Genomic DNA, 19,383 nt, shown 5'->3' on the forward strand with positions numbered 1-19,383 from the left:
TTCATCATTTTATGTTTCTATGGATGACAATAGGAGATGATAATTATTGCAATAATGTAATGTAGGATTGGAGAGCTTGGGAGTATACATTACACTTCGATTCTGTTTACCTCTTATACATTCTGTTTTGCATTGTCTACCTTATATCTATTCATACATTGTGCTTTCTGCCTTACATTTTCTATTTGATACTTGGTCACACATTGTTGATGCACACTACTAATCATTTCTTACAGCTGTGGGTTTATGCCTATTTCCCGACCCTTGCCCCAGAGCCAATAGACGAGATCACTCCGGCTGTGCCCTACTCATGGTGATATGATGATAGATGTCGCTGCCGGCACCGTAAGGATATAACCTTCCCTTTCTTCCACTGACACTTTGACATGGTGGTTGCCCGTGAGGTAATCCAAAACTCACTGTTATTCTGATTGCTACTATTCTGATTCATATTATGACGACTTGACAGCAACTAACATCTTGTTCATTCTTTATTTGCAGATCACATGGCACGATGCTGGCCAGAGTCAGGGACTAGTATGCTGGAGCTTGGGCTACCTCTGGGTACCGGATATTGCTGGAGGGCCCATTCTACTGAGCCTGGTTTCTGGGTGAGCATTTCATACACAATACTACGAGCTTACCTGCCCCAGTCGTTCCCATGCCATTCCCAGCATCCATGAGGACGGCTAATAGCCTCCCAACTGAGGATATTATTCAGTTTATGGTGGGGCTAGATGCCGACTACTTCAGAGGGGCGGGAGATTATACAACCTTCATCAGGACTCACCTCATGCCACCCCTGATGGGAGGTCGCGCGGGCGATGCAGCAGGTGCTCATTTGGCTGGAGAGGCTGCTCAAGAGGCCGATGCGGGTATTGGAGAGGCCTCTTCCACTGTACAGGTTGCTAGTTGGCCGGCGATCCTTACCGTGCTTACTTGTTGGCGACCGGGTGGGACAGCCTATCAAATTCTAATGGGCTTACCTGCCCCAGTCGTTCCCATGCCATTCCCAGTATCCATGAGGACGACCAATAGCCTTCCAAATGAGGATATTATTCAATTTATGGTGGGGCTAGATGCCGACTACTTTAGAGGGGCGCACGGGAGATTATACAACCTTCATCAGGACTCACTTCATGCCACCCCTGATGGGAGGTCGCGCGGGTGATGCAGTAGGTGCTCCTTTGGCTGGAGAGGCTACTCAGGAGGCCGATGCAGGTATTGGAAAGGCCCCTCCCACTGTGCAGGCTGCCAGTTGGCCGGCGATCCCTACCATGCTTACTTGTTGGCGACCGGGTGGGACAACCTATCAAATTCTGATAGAGCCACTAGAGCTAGGGCACGGGTATGTCAGAGCTCCAAGCACACCTTAGGTGTGGACTACACTTTTCGACTTGCATCTCACATTTTACCATTTCCAGATATTAATGTTCAAATTCACTTGCAAGCGCTCCCGGAGTACACGGAGGGCCTTCTCCAGCTGGTTGCTTCTCTCATTGGCATGGTGTAGAGGAGAAAGACATTGCTTGGTCTCTATGGTATTCAGGTATTCTCCATCTCATTTTTCGCATACATTTCACTGTTGGCTCGCACTTCTGTGCACCCCACTGACATGCAATATTCACTCTGATACACGATACTACATATTGATCTACTAATATTCCTTCTAACATTGCTTCACACGGCACTGATACACTGTATTGCCTTATGCATGATATTCTTACTATATACTACATTATATCGCATACTGTATTTGATACTTTGATATTTGTTTTTCAGATCCCATCTGCACTGAGGGCACCAATAACAGCGGTGGCACCTCCTCCGGCGACAGGGAGAAGAGGTAGACAGGTCCCAGCACGCGGTCGAGATGAGCGCCGAGATCGAGGCAGAGATAGAGGTGCTCAGAGCGGGAGCAACGAGTCTGAGCCTGTATTGAGCGGGGATGATACTGAGACCAGCAACTCTGATAAGGCAGTGAGCCAATATTCTAAGTCATCTGAGAGTGGGGGCGATGATGCTGGCTCGAGGTTAGAGAGCAGTGACGATGTCGAGACTGGCTTTGAGTTAGGGAGCAGAGATGATGACACTGGATAGTGGTGCTGATGGAGACAATGCCCTTAAGTCCCCTCTGAGGAAGAGAACGAAGAAGGCCTCTCAAGCCTGATGCGACCGGCGCTGATTTTTATACTTTTTTGCTTAGTTTCTTTCATTTTGTAGTCTAGCACATGTATAGCTTCATATAGGTTTTACTTTCACTTTTGAAAACTTATACTCTCTTTTTGTAAAAACTGTGATCTGGGGAAAACTCTGCAGTTTTATGAAAAAAATTATTGTTTTTGCATCATGAGCAACACACTTGCAAAATGAAAATGGAGTTGAATTTGAAACCGAAAATGCTTGTATTAGAATGACATTCTTAATCGGATAATGAGCTAACCAACCAAAATACAAAATACAACTCGATAAATGGGAAACAAAATAAAAACATCGTAAATATAGCTAGACACACTTGCTATAAACAAAAGACTCTAAACAAAACCCCAGGACACAGAGACCAGGACAAAACCAAAATGCCCAACTGCTCAAGCCAAAGAGTGGACGGCTGACCACAAAAGTGGGCGGCTAGCCACTTGTGGTGATCCACCAAATGGTTGATAACTGGCCTCCACTCACAACCTTATCTTCTACAAAAGGTCTTCCTTTGTGATTTCTTCACCAAAACCTCATTTTTGTTGTTGTTTCTTCCACAAATGGAGATATTTCTTACCGAGAAGCTCACGGATTGGATAACCACTTTAGATGACACGGAAAAGGTAAATTTCTGAGGTTTCGGCATAAATACGCTTTTTCCTTTAAGCCATACTCCACTTTATTTTCCGTTTCTCCATGTCGTGGCCAGATACTAGGACCCAATTATGCACGTATTTCGTTTCGGAGCACAGGAGATGTGCCTGGCTCTTAAAGAATTTCAAGCATTGATGGAATCCCACCGCGATGAGGAAATCATGCTTTAGCCCCGGCTTGGCCATGCCTAGGCTTTGGGGCGGATGTGTGGGTTCACTTTGCACGAAGCTCGGTCTTTGGCTCATGACAGGGAGCTAGACATAACCAGCTTGATTCATCGATTTTCTGACATCGGAAACAGGGGCGACCCTTTCTGGCGAGATTTTTGGCAACATGCCCTCTGCTTATAAATGCTCGTACATTTTCTTCTTGCCCTTAGTTGCGGTGGAGCCATCATTCAGTTGATCAAAGTGGCCCAATGTCTAAAAGAGGGTACGAGTTGCATTGGTTTGACACTGGCCGGGACCCTAATGGGTATGCTTTTCATTGACGAGAGACCATCAGGATTGCATGGAGTCCACTACTGCTCCAAGTATTATTTCCCACCCTTTTTTCATTTATGATTCTCACATCACTCAGCACTCACGCTCTATTTTCTCTTAAAGCTCTTTTCTTTCATTTCTCTCAGAGCACATCTCTCTATTCTTTAATCTTTCGTATTTTTCATCCCTTCCCAGGTATGGTTCATGGATGCTAGTGGTGGACATTTGCCCCGAGTATTTAGCTCGAGCTTATTTTTTCCGCCAGCGACTAGTGGACTTTCCTAATGAAGGATGGTGGTGCAACTGGATGTGCAGCAGATTTGCAGCTGACATAGTTTGGCATTGCTCGTGGTTTAATTTGACCGAGACGAGCTACAACATGTCTCGACAGCCGGGTATTCAGTTGATTGGCCTCACACACTACATGTTCTACTTCCCCTTTCGGTTTAGATACCAGTTCGGGCATGATCAAACCTCGTCCAGATAAGGGGGTAGAATACCCAGCTTCCTTCCCCATTCGTGCTTCACACCTGACTCAGTACCTTGCTGCTTGGAGGACGAGAGAGCTTCTGGCCCCTGCCCCTAGTGTCAGTTATGCCCTTTTTGGTGAGTACTTGGCTTGGCTCGAGGATGAGGCACAAGTCGGGCTTACTTTAGTTGTACAGACTTCCGCAAGTACAAGCAGAGGACGCAGAAACACCTGACTCGCTTATGCCCCTTGTTTATTTCTTTGACCTTTCTTTTCATGTTTTATGGTGTAAAAGAAACTTTGATTTAACTCAGAGAGCTAAATAATGTACTTGTGTTGAAATCAATGGAATTAAAGTTGTGAAGACTAAAAATTTTCCTTTTGGTCCTAAAATGGTCTAAGTTGTAAAAGGTATTGCAAAAAACCAACTTTTACTAAAACTTTCCAAAACTATTTTCGAAAATGATCACCACCTAACACGCATGGAATCAGTCCTCAAGATGTACAACCCCAAATCAAAAGATTACAACTACCCATAATTGTATTCACCACTACTACGTTGCAGTGTAACCGATCTGCAACATTAAAGTAACATAACTAAGCTAGAAGATAGTGGACAAAGACAGCCTGATCAAACATAATGAATAGGACAGTTGAATTGATGGTTACAGTCGAACTTCAGGATGAAGTTGCCTATGTATCCCAAATATGGGAATCAGGCCTTACGTAGTTTGGTTTAGGTTCACTCGAGTATTAACTCTCTCCTTTTGCGCTCTAGCATTTGCCAAAGTCGCGCTTCTGGGTTTTCGACCTTGCGAGCTTAATTTTTCTTTATTTTTAATTTTTTATGCTCTAACTTTTGCCTAGGTCACCTTTTCGGCTTTTCAGCTTAGCGAGCCTCTCAAGGGTAGTATTTCTTCAACTTGTCCATATTAACCAGTTATGAAAACTCCAGGCCATCTAAGTCCATAAGAATAACTGCCTCTCCTGAACAGATAGCTTTGATGATGTAAGAACCAATCCAATTGGGTCTAAACTTGCCCCTAGGGTCATCAATAGGCGCTCGGTTATCTTTCAGTACCATATCTCTCTCTTTGAGATTTCTGGACTTAACATTCTTATTAAAAGCCCTAGCAATTTTGCGTTGGTAGCCTTGAACATGATACAATGCCTTTAGCCTCCTCTCATCAAACAGCATCAACTCCTTAAACCTGCTCTGTTGCCATTCTGTTTTTGCTATCTGACACTCAGCCATAATTCGCAGTGACGGTACTTCAATTTCAATTGGCAGAATGGCCTCCATCCCATACACTAATGAATAGGGGGTTGCTCCTGTGGACATCCGGATTGACGTCCTGTAGCCCCAGAGTGCAAACGGTAATTTACCCTGCTAGTCCCTGTATGTTTCTACCATCTTCCGCAAGATGTTCTTAATATTCATGTTAGCGGCCTCAACAGCTCTATTGGTTTGTGGTCTATATATCGATGACTTGTGAAAAGCCACGTTATATTTATCAAGCAGATCCACCACCTCTTTCTTGAAGTGTGAGCCATTATCTGATATGATTTCATTCAGAACCCCGTACCGACAGATGATATGCTTTCTGATGAACTTGGCCACATGCGACGCTTTCAACACAACATAGGATTGAGCTTCTACCCACTTTGTAAAATAGCCAATCGCCACCAGGATGAACTCATGTCCATTCGACCCTTTTGGTGAGACTGCACCGATAACATTGATTTCCCAAACTGAGAAAGGCTATGGCGAAGCCATGTTGTAAAGCTTTGACGGTGAGATATTCATGCGATTGACATGGATTTGACATTTGTGGCATCTTCGTACAAAACTAATACAATCCTCCTGCATAGTAGATCAGTAGTAACCTTGTGTAGACACCCCATTTTTGACCGCCCGTAAGACTTGGGCATCACTGATTGATCACTCGATGATGAAAGTTGTGCTATGCAAATGTTTGATTTCTTCAACAATAAAAGCTCTAAATCCCAACCTTATACCCCATTTTAGACCTTAAAACCCTCTTTTTCAAAATATTTTTGAAAAAGTTTCTACGATGTTCTGAGGCTCGCATTTCGTTAAAAATTGCACTTTTCAATAAACCGAGTAGGGACAAAGTGGAAATGAATGGAAGAGAGGTGAACTCTTTGAAAAATATTTAAGACCTCTTATTTATAGGTTTGGAGTTAAAGAAAATTGAAGGAGAGGAAAGAAAACTAGTTGGGGAAGTGGTTGAGCTTGAAACCGTTAAGGAAAAACTGGGCAGCCTCACTAAATCAAGCCTATCCTTTTGTAAACTTGAACTTTAGTTATAAGGCCACCACCATTGGAAATTGGACTTTTGGGGCTTCATTTTACACTCAAGAATCTCCTAAAGCCGAGTCTGGATGAAGGAGATATGGCTGTTTGAAGTTAGGCATCAATCTGATTAAGCCAAAACTGAGCAACCTTCACTAAAATAAGCATATCTCTTTTCACACATAGAATTTAGATGTGAGGCTACCACCATTGGAAATTAGACTTCTGGGGCTTCACTTTAGACACAAGAATTACCTAAAACCGAGTCCAGATAAGGGAGATATGCCCATTTAAAGTTAGGCCTGAATGTAGATTTTGAGGGCCGGCCGTGGATTAGTGAGAGCCGGTCGTGGATTAGTGAAGGCCGGCCAGGTCTCGGTGGCGCCAAATAGACAGCTGGAGGGAATTGAACAAATATCTTTTTTTGAAGATATTTGGACCTTTTTGGCTCAAACTCTATAAATAGAACATCTTCCTTCAGAATTCAAGGTTAGAAAAATTTCCAAAAGACTTTGAAGAGCAAAAAGGACCTCCTCCCTCTTCCTTCCTCCTTTCACCTTCAAACCTCTTTTAGCTATACATATACAATACATACACCATTAGAGCTTCTACTTGAAGATTTTTGCTAGAGTTTCAAACTAAGTTTCATAAACTTGAGGGTGTTTGGAATCAAGTTTGATCAATAACTAAAGCTTGCTCTCTTCAAGAGGTATAAGCTTGTCACCTTTTTCCTTGCTTTCATTTCAATCTCTTTCTATCTTTTTCTTGTGTTTTCCCACTGTTTTGAGTCTATTTCAAGTGTTTAAACTTGGGTTTGGATAGCTACCAAAGGTGGTGAGGGTTGACGCCCTTACTTGCACCTTACCTCATAGCTCACACCCTTGTTTTTGCACTCTTTTCTTTGCTTTTAAAATTGATTTTCAGAGTTCAAAAGAGGCTAAAAAACTTTCTTTGAGGTTTCAAAAGTAGAGGGGTTAGCCACTCATCTTCTAGTCATATTTTCCTTACTTTTTTTGTTTAACTTTTTCAGATTGTTTTTTTCTAATTTTAGCCACTGTTTTGAGGCTATTTTTTTGACTGCTTTTGGACTATTTTCAGAGGATAAAATATGTTTTAGAAGTCCCAAAACTGGAGGGGTTAACCACCCCTCCTTAGCTTAGTTTACTAGCTTTGTGCCTCTTTGCTTTTGGCTTTGTTTTAAGCTCTTTTAACATCATTTTAGCTACTATTTTTTGCATGTTTTGTTTTAGGGCTATCCTAGCCTTTTAAATAGTTTATGCTTTGATTAGTTTGCTTGATGTCTCATATGTTCATATACATAGCTCATTGCATGTTTGTTCTAGATTTTCTTTAAGTAATTTCCTTGTTTAAGAGCCTCATTTTAATAATCAAGTTACCGTTTATTTCTTTCATTTGAGAGTTGTTTCAAATGGTTGATAGTTATTCAACACATGAACTAGAGTTTTGCGCTTAATGACTTAATCTCTACGGAGATTCATTGTCAATGGTGTAATCTCTCTTTCATGTTGAGAATTACTTCCTACTTGACGCTTCTCTCCTTTTAGAAGACTTAATCACCATGGACAAATGGACTAAAGAATGGCAATGACTAAACAAATTTGTTTAAAATTGGATCAACGCACATAAAGAAAATGGATTTAATAGCTTGAACTTGGCCGGACGTTATGCCAAGTTTTTTTGTGTGTTAAGGGTCATCAAGCATCAATTCATGGTGTTTTTGATGTCCTTGAAGCATCTCAACTTCCTTTTTTGAGTTCATTCCATGACAAAAAAGGGGTGGTGGTTCATTTGCATTACATTCATTGATTTTCTGTCCAAAATGATATCCAGGATCATTAAGCAATAATATCGCTCATTGATGGTTTTGGAGTCAATCCCAACTTTCTCTTGAGGCTTTCCTATAACAAAAAAGGAAGGAAGGACAAACAGAGCTTGAAAATGCTCTATCTGCATTGATTTCACCTCAGAACACAAAAATAGAGTTTTGCACCAGACCAATGCACGGCCAGCCCTCTGTAGGCCCGGCCCGCCATCAGTGATGCATGGCCAATCCTTGGTGTGTGGCCAGCAATGCAATTTTGTAGAAACAGAGGTAGTGGCTGAAGGTGAAACAGAGATGACCTGAGCAGACAGAGTAGCTTTCAGGCGATGTGTATGCAACCTTCATTCTTCTTCCATTATGTCCTTATCAAATGCAATTAATTATTTCATTAGTATAATTGGTTGTGTATTAATTGTGTTGTAATATTTAATTTGTTTAATTAGTTGTAGCTAATTATTCGGTGTTGTAATATTAAATTAGCTTAGCCTAGTTAATTTTTTTTAATTAATTAGCTTAGATAGTTAGTTAATTACCCATTTCAAGTGTTGTGATAATTAGCTTAATTAGCTTAGCTTGGTTAACTAGTTTATTCATTCGGACTCTCCTTCGTGAGAGTGTAATGTAATAATGTGTATGTCTTCCAACCCCACATCTTTCTCCCTTTTATTTATCCGCTTTCGATGGTTAGATTACGGACATGTCTCAATTAGCATACATTATGCTTGTATCCATTCATCTTGTATTGCATACACCGAGGCGCGACGCATCATTCAAACTGCATTATCATTTCAATACTTCGTTGAATACGTGTTTAACCGTATGTTATCAAAATCAATTCATATGACATATTAGCAGCCGAGCCTATTAATTGCATGTTGCATGTGTTGCATTAGTCATCTTGTATAGTTAGGAATCATGCATGTTTCTAACTCTTTTGTTTTGTCTTAGCTTGGAGTACTAGGTGAGTTTTTAGTGCTTTAGCATACTTTCATGAGTGTGAGTGATTGCCATGCCTAGCATGCTTGCCACGGGGCTAAATGCTTAAGTGATGACCTGTTTGAATGCCTATGGATGAAGGCTTGTTGTTTGAATTGGAACGATTACAAGAATGTATGTTTAAGCCCACTATGTCTAGTGGCAAATTCATAGCTTTAAGCCCACTTTGTTGAGTGGCAAATTCACAAACTTTAAGCCCACTTGAGGTGAAAAAATCAAACTTTTTTCACAAAACAAACATGAAATTGAATTGTTCTAATTTGAGCAAATTTGTCTATACTTGCTTGTGCACATCACATAGTAATGCTAGCCTAATAACCGGAATAGGAACACATAATGTTGATAAAAATCATATACCGATCTTTGATTGGGCGAGCGGGGGTGCTCAATTCATGACTTTCCCCTCTCGTACCTAAGTTTTTGAGCCGAGGCAACTTTGGTGATGATGGACACGTGGCCTTTGGCACGAGTCATGGGTTTCCTAAATTTCCCCCCAAAAATAAAATATTTAGGTGGCGACTCTGTATCTGGTAAAGCAGTCCAATTTTGGCAATTTTGATCCTAAAATCAATTTTCCAAAATAATTTGCCAAATTTGGACTCTTTAGGGTTTATCAATTTCACATTGCACTTGTGAGATTAGATTCAGAACCACGGGAGTCCGAACCGTAGGCTTCTTTTCGAGTTTTCGAAAGGGAGTGCGAAAAAAGCAGAGATACACCTTGTCTTAGGATTTTCTGGGCTAATATCACGCCATTCATGTGCGGTCCATATTCTCCTCCGTGGATGACTTCCACGAGCTGCTTCAATTCCTCTTCTTCAACACACAACTTGTGCATTCCCAAGTGACTCCTTTTGTATAGCTTATCCCCACAAATGATGAATTGGATGGCCAAATGTTGTATGCTCCGCTTATCTTTTGGCATTTGCCCCTGGTGGATATGTCTCCTTTTCCAGCAAACTCCAAATGTCAAAATACCAGGGGTTTTTGTCTTGAACCTCATCTATCGCAACGATGATTTCATATGCTAGCGTGTATTTCTATTCAATGATAATCGGACGTATCTGGACTCCAAGTGGGATGTCTACCATGGAAGATAGAGTTGCCAGAGCATCAACAAACGGGCTGTTCTCCCTTAGCAGGTGTGTGAATGTCAGTTTTTCAAACCTCGGAATCAGCATATCTAGGGCCTGATAATAAACCTTCATTTTCTCTTCTTTGACTTGCCAATCTCCGTTCGCTTGAGAAACAACCAAGTTCGAGTCCCCAATGGCGTCCAAACTTATTGCCCTTAGTTCTAGGGCAGCTTCTAAACCAGCGATACATGTTTCATATTCTGCCTCGTTGTTGGACACTTTGAACCGAAGTTTGAAGGCCAAAGGTATATAGGAAGTATCGAGTGCTATCAGCAACACATCTATCCCATAACTGTACTGATTGGACGTTCCGTCAAAATACATCATCCACGTCTCCTTTTCCACTTGCAGAATATCTTCATCTGGGAACAAGTATTCCACTGCCTTATCCTTTTCTACTAGGTGGTCTGCCAGGAATTTCACCACAACTCTCCCTTTAACTAATTTGTGCGTTACATACTTGAGATCAAATTCGGAGAGAAGAAGCCACCAACGAGCTAGCCTACCCGTAAGCACCGGTTTCTCAAAGAGATATTTGATAGGATCTAATCTTGAAACCAGGATTACAGAGTGAGCTAACAAGTAGTGCCTCAACTTCCTGGTAGCCTATACCAAGGCTAAGTAAGCTTTCTCCAATGGAGTGTAGCAGGTCTCATAGTCTAATATCTTCTTGCTCAATTAGGAAATGGCCTTCTCCACTCTATCTTCAGATTCTTGAGCTAGTATGCACCCCATGGTTGTATCCGTCACTGATAAGTACAGAATTAGAGGCTTCCCTGGCTCTGGTGGTGACAATACAGGTGGATTCTGAAGGTACTGCTTGACCTTTTCAAAAGCAAACTGACATCGATCATCCCATCGAAATTTCTTCACTTTCTTCAGGAGATGAAACAGTGATTCACAAGTCAATGTTAGTTTTGAAATAAACAGTCTTATGAATTGTGATTTTCCCAGAAAGCCATGCACCTCCTTTTTAGTCTTTGGTGGGGCATTTCTAAGATGGCCTTAATTTTGGAAGGATCTACTTCAATTCCCCTTTGTGTGATCAGAAATCCTAGCATTTTCCCTGCCGTTACCTCGAAAGTGCACTTCTGTGGGTTTAACCTCAATCTGTATTCCTTAATCCATTGAAAGAATTTCTGTAACGCGGTGTAGTGGCCTTTTCGTTCTTTGGACTTGACGATCATGTCGTCGACGTACACCTCAACCTCTTTGTGGATCATGTCATGCAGAATGGTGGTCGCAACCCTCTGATAGGTGGCCCCAGCATTTTTCAACCCGAATGGCATGACTCGGTAATAGTAAGTCCCCCACGAAGTGGTGAATATAGTCTTTTCTTTATCCTCGGGTGCCATTAGAATCTTGTTGTACCCGAAAAATCCATCCATAAATGAGAGCAAGGCATGGCCAGCAGTGAAATCCACTAATTCATCGATGTGCGGTAGTGGGAAGTCGTGATTCGAACTAGCTCTGTTTAAGTCTCGAAAGTCTACACACACTCGGATTCTGCCATCCTTCTTCGGCACTGGGACGATGTTGGCCAACCAAATCGGGTACTTAGATACTAACAAGAAACCTGCCTTGATCTGCTTGGTGATCTCTTCCTTGATTTTCAGTGCCCAATCAGGACAAATTCTACGGAATTTCTGCTTGACTAGTCGAGCCACAAGGTCAAGTAGGATCCGGTGCTATACAATCTCAGGATCGATTCCAGGCATGTCTTCATAGGACTACACAAAAATATCTTTGAAATATTTTAATAAAGCGATTAAATGCTCATGTTGCTCTGAAGACAACGTGGACCTGAACTGGAACAAGCGTGGATCCTTCTCAATACCCACATTAATGGCAATGATTTCATCAACATAGGGCTTAACAAGCCTCTCCTTCTCTCGATTAATCAAGTTTTTCAAAGCCAGAGGAATTTCTTCCTCTTCGCTTTCATTAAAATTCTAAAAATTTTGGTCAATGTAATAAATAAGCGACACGGAGAAATACACAGAATCTGTAGAGTTCTTATTCAAAAGGTCCAGATCTTCGGTTACAGACTCAAAAGAAAAGCTAAATGAAGACCTAGATAGGACCTTGGTACCTGGGTTACCACCCCCGGAAATACCAGACTCAGACCTAGAAGAACTTGAATTTTATCTCGACTTCACAGACTCAGTGGAATCAGATTTTGGCTCATTACCCGATTCAGAACTGGAAAGATAACCTTTCTCCAGCTGCCAAGTAAGACGTGGTGCTCTTGATGCATCCAAAATACCGCCAGATGGGTCCACACCAGGTTCTTCCCCGATCATGGAGACAGTAAAGCTATCCCCCAAGTTCTCCAAGTCAGTCGCGGGATCTGTCAGGAGATTGGCCAGTGCTACCCCTACTCTAGGTTCCCTGTTGTCTGAGTCCTCTTCCGTACCTTGGCTAGCTTTGATGATTGGTTCATCCCTTTTCTCATCACTGTCCTGCAGCTATGGATCAAAGAAAATCTCGAATCTGGGGACACATTCTTTCAAGGGATTTACCCATGGCTTAGGAAAACCATAAAAAAGGAAATCCTTTCATTCCCGAACAAAACGACCATTCAATGTCCCCTGGATTGGCCTGTGGACGAGCTCATAAGGTTTCCCAGCTTTCTTGGCCTTGGTTATGCCCTTTATTTTTTCCTCTTTTCTGATCCAGTCCTTTCTAGTGGGCACATAGCCCAGTCCAAAGGCATGAGGGTTGTATGGCACCTCCGCCAGTGCTGCAACACCTTTCCGCCCACTTCTTCCAAGTCCCATTCCTAGAACATAGCTTATTTATGAAATATATGGACTGGGCACAGACGTACATGCCTTCGTCCGTGACCAGAATAGTCTGCACTACTTGGCCTTCCACTAGAGTGAATCCTGAGAGAAATATGTCTTCATCGCCGTGGTTGATCTCTAGCACTGGTGTAGTTACCTCTGGTGGTGGGTGGATGGATGAGTTCTAAAAAACAGTGGATACTCCTCCCTTATGAGGATACTTCAACATCTGATGGAGGGTGGAGGAGACAGCTTTCACGTGATGTAACCAAGGCCTTCCTAACAGCAAGTTAAAGGTAGCCGGTATATCCAGGATGTGAAACTCAATCTCTTGCTCTGACGGGCCAACCTAGACTCTCTCTTTTACGGTACCCATGACCTCTCTGCTTGTATTATCATACGCCCGTATCACCTGGGCCGTGGGAATGAAGTCCGCCGATTTGAGGCCAACTGCATAAACGGTACGGGAATGAGAGACATTAATGGCATAAATGGTATCTACCAACACCACTGGTACCCACTTCTCCCTACATTCCACAAGGATGTACAATGGTTTGTTGTGGGCCGAGCCTTTCGGCAATAACTCTTTGTCAGAGAAAGTGAACATCGATTTGGCATCACCCGGAAAGACCAAGCCCACAAGTTGCTCAGGTGTAGTATCAATGGATAATTTAGCCTTGTCCATTGCCGACAATACTGCCTGCCGACGCACCCATGAGGCCATGAGGAGCCCCAGATAGAGATATCAACTTGGATTTTCTTGAGCTGTTTCAACACCGATTCCTCCTCCAGTTGCTTCTCTTTTTGTTTCTCGGCCTCCTTATCTTTTCCAGACGTCTTTGCTTGATCCAAGTGCGGCGGCTTAAAGTACCGTCCACTTCTTGTCTGATGGTCTATCTCCTCAGCATACCATGTATCATCGGGAATGCAATCCCTCTAGTTTTTGTCAGTATGGGCCAAATGTTGATCATTGCCGTCCCGCCACTTGCTCTCAGCGACCAACAGACAGTTGTCCGGCTCCACTTGAATCATCTTCACAGCATAAGTGTCCTTCACAGGGTGCGACGTGATTACAGTTCCCCGGCTGTCTTCAATTCTTTCTTGTTCAAACTGCCTCAATGCAGCTTCTTATTCAGCATCTGTAGTGTTCACAACTCTCATTTCTTGACTTGGGTTTCCTACCCATATGCCCTCCGGCAGTTCCCTTTCTCATCAACCTTTCCGGCCACTGCAGTTACCTCTGCTTCCTTTCCTTCTGGTTTCATCCCAGTTTCTTCTTTCTTGTCTGGCACATCACTCAACAATCCAGTGTTATCAGTTGTTTCATTCAGGCCAAACCACCTAATCTGTACATCTCATTGGTCATGCTCATCAAAAAACCGCAGGTTGTTTAAATCCTCTTCGAGGTCTGCCAAATCATCCAACCCTTGGCTCAAGCCATTCTCCCTGACCACATTGATGTCTACCAAGATTGGTAGCACCAATTCAGGCTTGGTTTGACTAGTCAGCATAATATAGCAAGTCGGGTCATACCCCCTCTCAGATAAGTCCCCAGGACACTCCAGCAGTAGACTAGTACTTTCCTCCAAGGTCAACCTCCCTCCTATTGCAAGTACCACCACCATAGGCTCTGGTTAAGGTTTGGACGTGTCCATCATGCATAGATCTGCGCCTTCAAGAATGACAACGTTGGTTTTGGTAGGTGGGAGGGAGTAATATATGTGCTTGGGTCATAAGAGGCGGTTAGTGTATGGATAAGGTTAAGGTTTCGAGGTGACGAGACTTGATTATGAGTTGAGAGTGGGTTGGTAGTTACATTTGGTTTCTAAGAGGGAGCAATCACCTTGCTGTCAATGAGATCCTGAATCTCATAATGCAATCGGAAGCACTGATCGGTATCATGACTATGCTACCAGTGAAAAGCAAAGTATTTTGTGGGGTTATGCTTGGGTGGAAGATGGTCAGGAAGTGGGCGAGGTTCTAAGGGTTTTAAGTGCCCTTTCTTGACTAGCACTTGCAGGGCTTTGGACAGGGTCATGTGTTGTTGGTTAAAAGTCCTACCCTGAGGTCGGGTGGGATTAGATGATGTTTGTGAGCCTCTGTTGGTGAAGGGGTCGGCGGTCTTGATTATGGGGGTGACAATGCTTACATTTGATGGCCTCGCAGCTGTGCTACCACTGGCAGCATTGGAATTACGACCAAACGGTCTTTTTGCTGGCTCATTCTCATCTGTAATAAGCCCTTGCTTCATGGCATCCTCGATTTGCACTCCCATTTTATGAAGTTCTGTAAACGTAAATAACGGGAGCACAATCATTTTCTACAACAACTTGTCATGCAGATTCTGGACAAGCATTCGTATCTGGTCCTTTTCTAAAGATCGAGTAGTCATTATCGAGACTTTAGCCTTCCACCTTGTCACAAACTCAGAGAAACCTTCTTTTGGCTCTTGACAAGTCTCCTCAAGATCATGGGTTGTGACCTCGATTTAAGTGTTGTAAGAGTACTGAGCCATGAAGGACTCGACTAATTCGCCTCAATTCTGTTTCATTGAATCTTCCAGCTTGGTGTACCAGATGGCCATTAGACCCAACATAGTCCGACCAAAAAGAGATAGCTTCTGCAACCTAGTCAAACCCATTGGCCGCAAGATGTTTGAAAACAGCCGTAAGTGAACCATTGGATCCCCGGATCCATCAAAACGGTCAATGTACGACATCTTGAACCGCTCAGGCAATGTAACTGTCGACTCAGTATATCCATCCTCTATGCCTGGAATGGAATTGACCCCTTATGTTCTCTTAAACAACTTCTCCAGTTTATTGACCTTAAGTGCTACGGGATCAACCTCGAACTCAAACGGGGCCTCGGTCTAATAAACCGGGGCTTTGGAAGCTTATGCTAGGAGTGGTTCTTCTTGGACCGGAAAAACTGGATTACCCTGGTTTTATGGGTCTTGAGTAGTGGCAATGTTACCGGTGGGCACAGGAATAGCTGTGGTGGGTACATAGGATACAGAGGCCATAGCCGGCTGCGGTTGTTGTTGCTGGAGCCTGGTTATGACCTCGGCTTGACGGGTTACATCATGCTGTAATGCCTCAACTATTTGTTGTAGCTAGAGTATTAGTTCCTCCATATTAGTTAGGAGATATTGTGCCATTGGAATAAGTGACGGTTCCCGTAATGGACTGGAAGTAGATGACTGTTCTTGAACCGAACTAAACTCAGGTAAGCTGAGGGATGACTGCTATAAGAATTGAACTAGCGAACTCTGTCTGATTCTCCTCCGCCTTGTAACTGGTGGTCGTGAGGTGAACACAAGTTGTCCCTGAATAAGATCCCCAGCCTTGCACAGTCTTCCGACTTGGGTCCAAAGTACTTGGGGGATATCAGAACCTTCCGGAGCTATGGTTTTAAACTACCTAGCAAAAGAAATAAAGTAAAAGAGAAGTAATCGAAAACCATACAACACCTCAGCTAAGATGTTATCAACACAGACATGATCAAAGCTGTAGAACTTGTACTCCACACTGAAATCTACCCCAAAATAGATACCAACTTGCCACTGATATGAACCTTCTTGTACAGTCTCACTGTAAAGCACATACCAATTAAGAGAGAGCCAAAACACCCCTATGAGGGGGTAGGGTTATCTCGTTCTAGTTTTGTCATGAACTAGGGTTTCACTATTTCAAACAAGTAGTTTCATACAATCCTGCATTTAGGTGAGCATCCTGTCGTAGTTTGGAACAGTCACTATGGCTTTACTATATGTAGCTAGGCCAAATAGTCAAATAAGGGTACCTCAGCAAGACTACCTAATATACCTCTCATACCTAACACCGAGAAGTGAAAAGCTCTCTCTCCTCTTCCAAAGCTAGGGTTGCATTTCATCTTCTTCAGTGAGCTTGAGGTAGGGTTTTCCTTTGAGTTATATGTATGTTTAAGCAAGTGTCTGTTGATTTTTTGTGAGCTCCTCCATGTATTTTGAAAATGGGGAGTAGGGCTCAAAAGATTGGTGATTTTTGTTTGAAGAAAACTCATCTCATCTCTTGAATAGGGTTTTTGTGAAAAGTTGAGTTTTGTGGATTGAGATTGAGTTGTGCTATGAGTTTTTTTTTTTTTTTTTTTAAATGGAAAATGTTAGCGTTTTGTGAAAACCCTAAAAAATTTGGGGCTTTTTGTAAACACACAAATTTCATGGTATAAAATCCCTTCTTGTGTTAAAATGGGTGAGTGAGTATGAGTTTCTCAATGTAGTAAGAAAAAGGAAGAAAAGTGATACTCCTCTTGTTATAGAGAGTGCAGGACTCATTTTCGAACTATTGCTGGATGCATGAATATATATAATTTGTGATATGATAATTGTTGAATACCATGGGTTTGAGAAGTTAAATCTTGAAAGATGATGTGGTGAATTTCTTATAGTCTTGGAATGACTAGGAATGTTAAGAAGTTTACATGATGAGAAGTTATGGTTAGGTGTTGATAGTTTGGTTGAGAAATTGTTGTGGTGTGTTGAAGACACATGATTATTTTTGCGAAATGAAAAGGACATTTATTTATTATCACCGTATAAACACTTGGAAATGGAGAAATACTAAGAGGTATGGAAAGAATTATTTCATTGTATATTACTTCATTTACCATTGTGCATTGTGAATCTAAATTGAAGAGATTTATATCATGAAGAAAATGTTATTGCAATGAAAACTAATGGTAATGTGTTATGGGGTCCGGATAGGGGGTGTAGATGAATTTGATAAGTTGGCCTAAGTGACCAGGGTGAAAGACCCGAAAGCCTCGCGGATAGGTGTCAAGCCTTCCGGTTAATACCGGTAAAAATGACAGTTTGGTAGTACTCGTAGAGTCTACTTGCAGGCACCAGCATAGGGATTACCAGTGTCGTATTTACTGCCTCTTTGATGTGAAAGTGAAATTGTGGAAATTGATGAGATTATCTTGAAATGGCATGGCATAGCAATTGCATCTTTTAAACGTTGTGTATCTTGCATAAATGTATATACTTTGTTAAGGTTTCTCTACTGGGCTTTATGCTCAACCCTTTGGGTTTTGGTGCAGGTAAAGACGTAGTGATTCTACCAAATTGAAGGCCTGGACATGTTTTGAAAAGAGTAGTTTACTCTCTATTTTGTTGTGCAATTTTTTTTTTTTTTTGGTAAAGCCAAGAGCTATTTGTGTATGGGCCCGAGAGGTCATTTTTGTGTAACTGGGGTAAGGGCAATTTATTTGTTTTGGAACTATATCCTTTACATGCTATAGATTTATGCGTTTTCTTACCTATGAATGTGTACATTGCATGTGGGACTTGTACAAACCATGGAAATAGATGATAAAAGGATTGGAAAATGGTTACATTTAATTAGTGATTGTAGCTTGGCGTAGCATGTTGTGGGTAAAAGTTGGGGCGTGACAGAAAATATCACTATTTATTGTTTTAATATACTATAGTCTTTGCATCAGTATGTTATCAAATATGCTTCAAATCATTATTCAAAGCAATAAATCTCAACAATGAACAAGATGTATTCCGAAGCAATATTCACGACGCAATTTCAAATCAAACTGGGACAATTTCAAATCAATACTCACGGATTCCATTGTTTTTTTTTTTTTTTAATGATTCCAAAGCAATTTCCACAATGAAGAGTATGTACATATAGGTCACCCACCACGAGGCACATCATTTTAGCAAAAGAAAATATTTTTTATTTCTTGTCATTATAAAAAAAAATTATTGAAATAATCTGTCATGATTTTGATTCCAGTATAAACTTGCTTTGATACCACATGTAAAATTATAGGATCTTTATACTAGAAATCAAAACACTATGAATATAATTAATTTCTAAAATATAAACTTAAATACATACCGTTTAATTCCGCCATTGTTTTGAGTTTTGCTTTCTTAAAAGAAGATGGTATTCACAATTGGAAAACCATAGCACCAGCTCTTTCCCTCATTCTCCTATATTTTTCACGTTATTTTTTCAATGGGACTAACAACCCTTTGATTTAAATATATATAAATATAGGTAAACCCTAATAGGATAGGAGAGGGGACTGAGCCTAAACAATAGTTATTGGGCCCTTCCGTTAAGGAACCCAAATAAGTCAAACAAGTCTTACACCTCCATACCACATACTTATAATAAATCTACTAAGATGGACCATGGCCCAAAACTTTATGAATCACAAAATCAATTTGGGCTCAAACTAGTCAGTTTGTCTGAATCACTTTCAACCCGTTTTTCACAAATCAAAATGAAACATAGTCAATGGCAGCCCAATTAAGAATAAATTCTTACAGTATATTGCCACGCTTCATCGATAAATTTTTACTTCATTAGCTAATATTATGTGTTTTTTATTATATTTTGGGTGGGTACTAAAAAGGGACCAATAATAAGAATAAACGAATAGCAGTGATTGCATCTGTATCGATCATTTTAGAAGTTCTTATCTTGGGTTTAATCAGTTGAT

This window comes from Camellia sinensis, chromosome 9 (genome assembly GCF_055761805.1).
Source record: "Camellia sinensis isolate YWXY chromosome 9, ASM5576180v1, whole genome shotgun sequence".
Classification (NCBI taxonomy): Eukaryota; Viridiplantae; Streptophyta; class Magnoliopsida; order Ericales; family Theaceae; genus Camellia; species Camellia sinensis.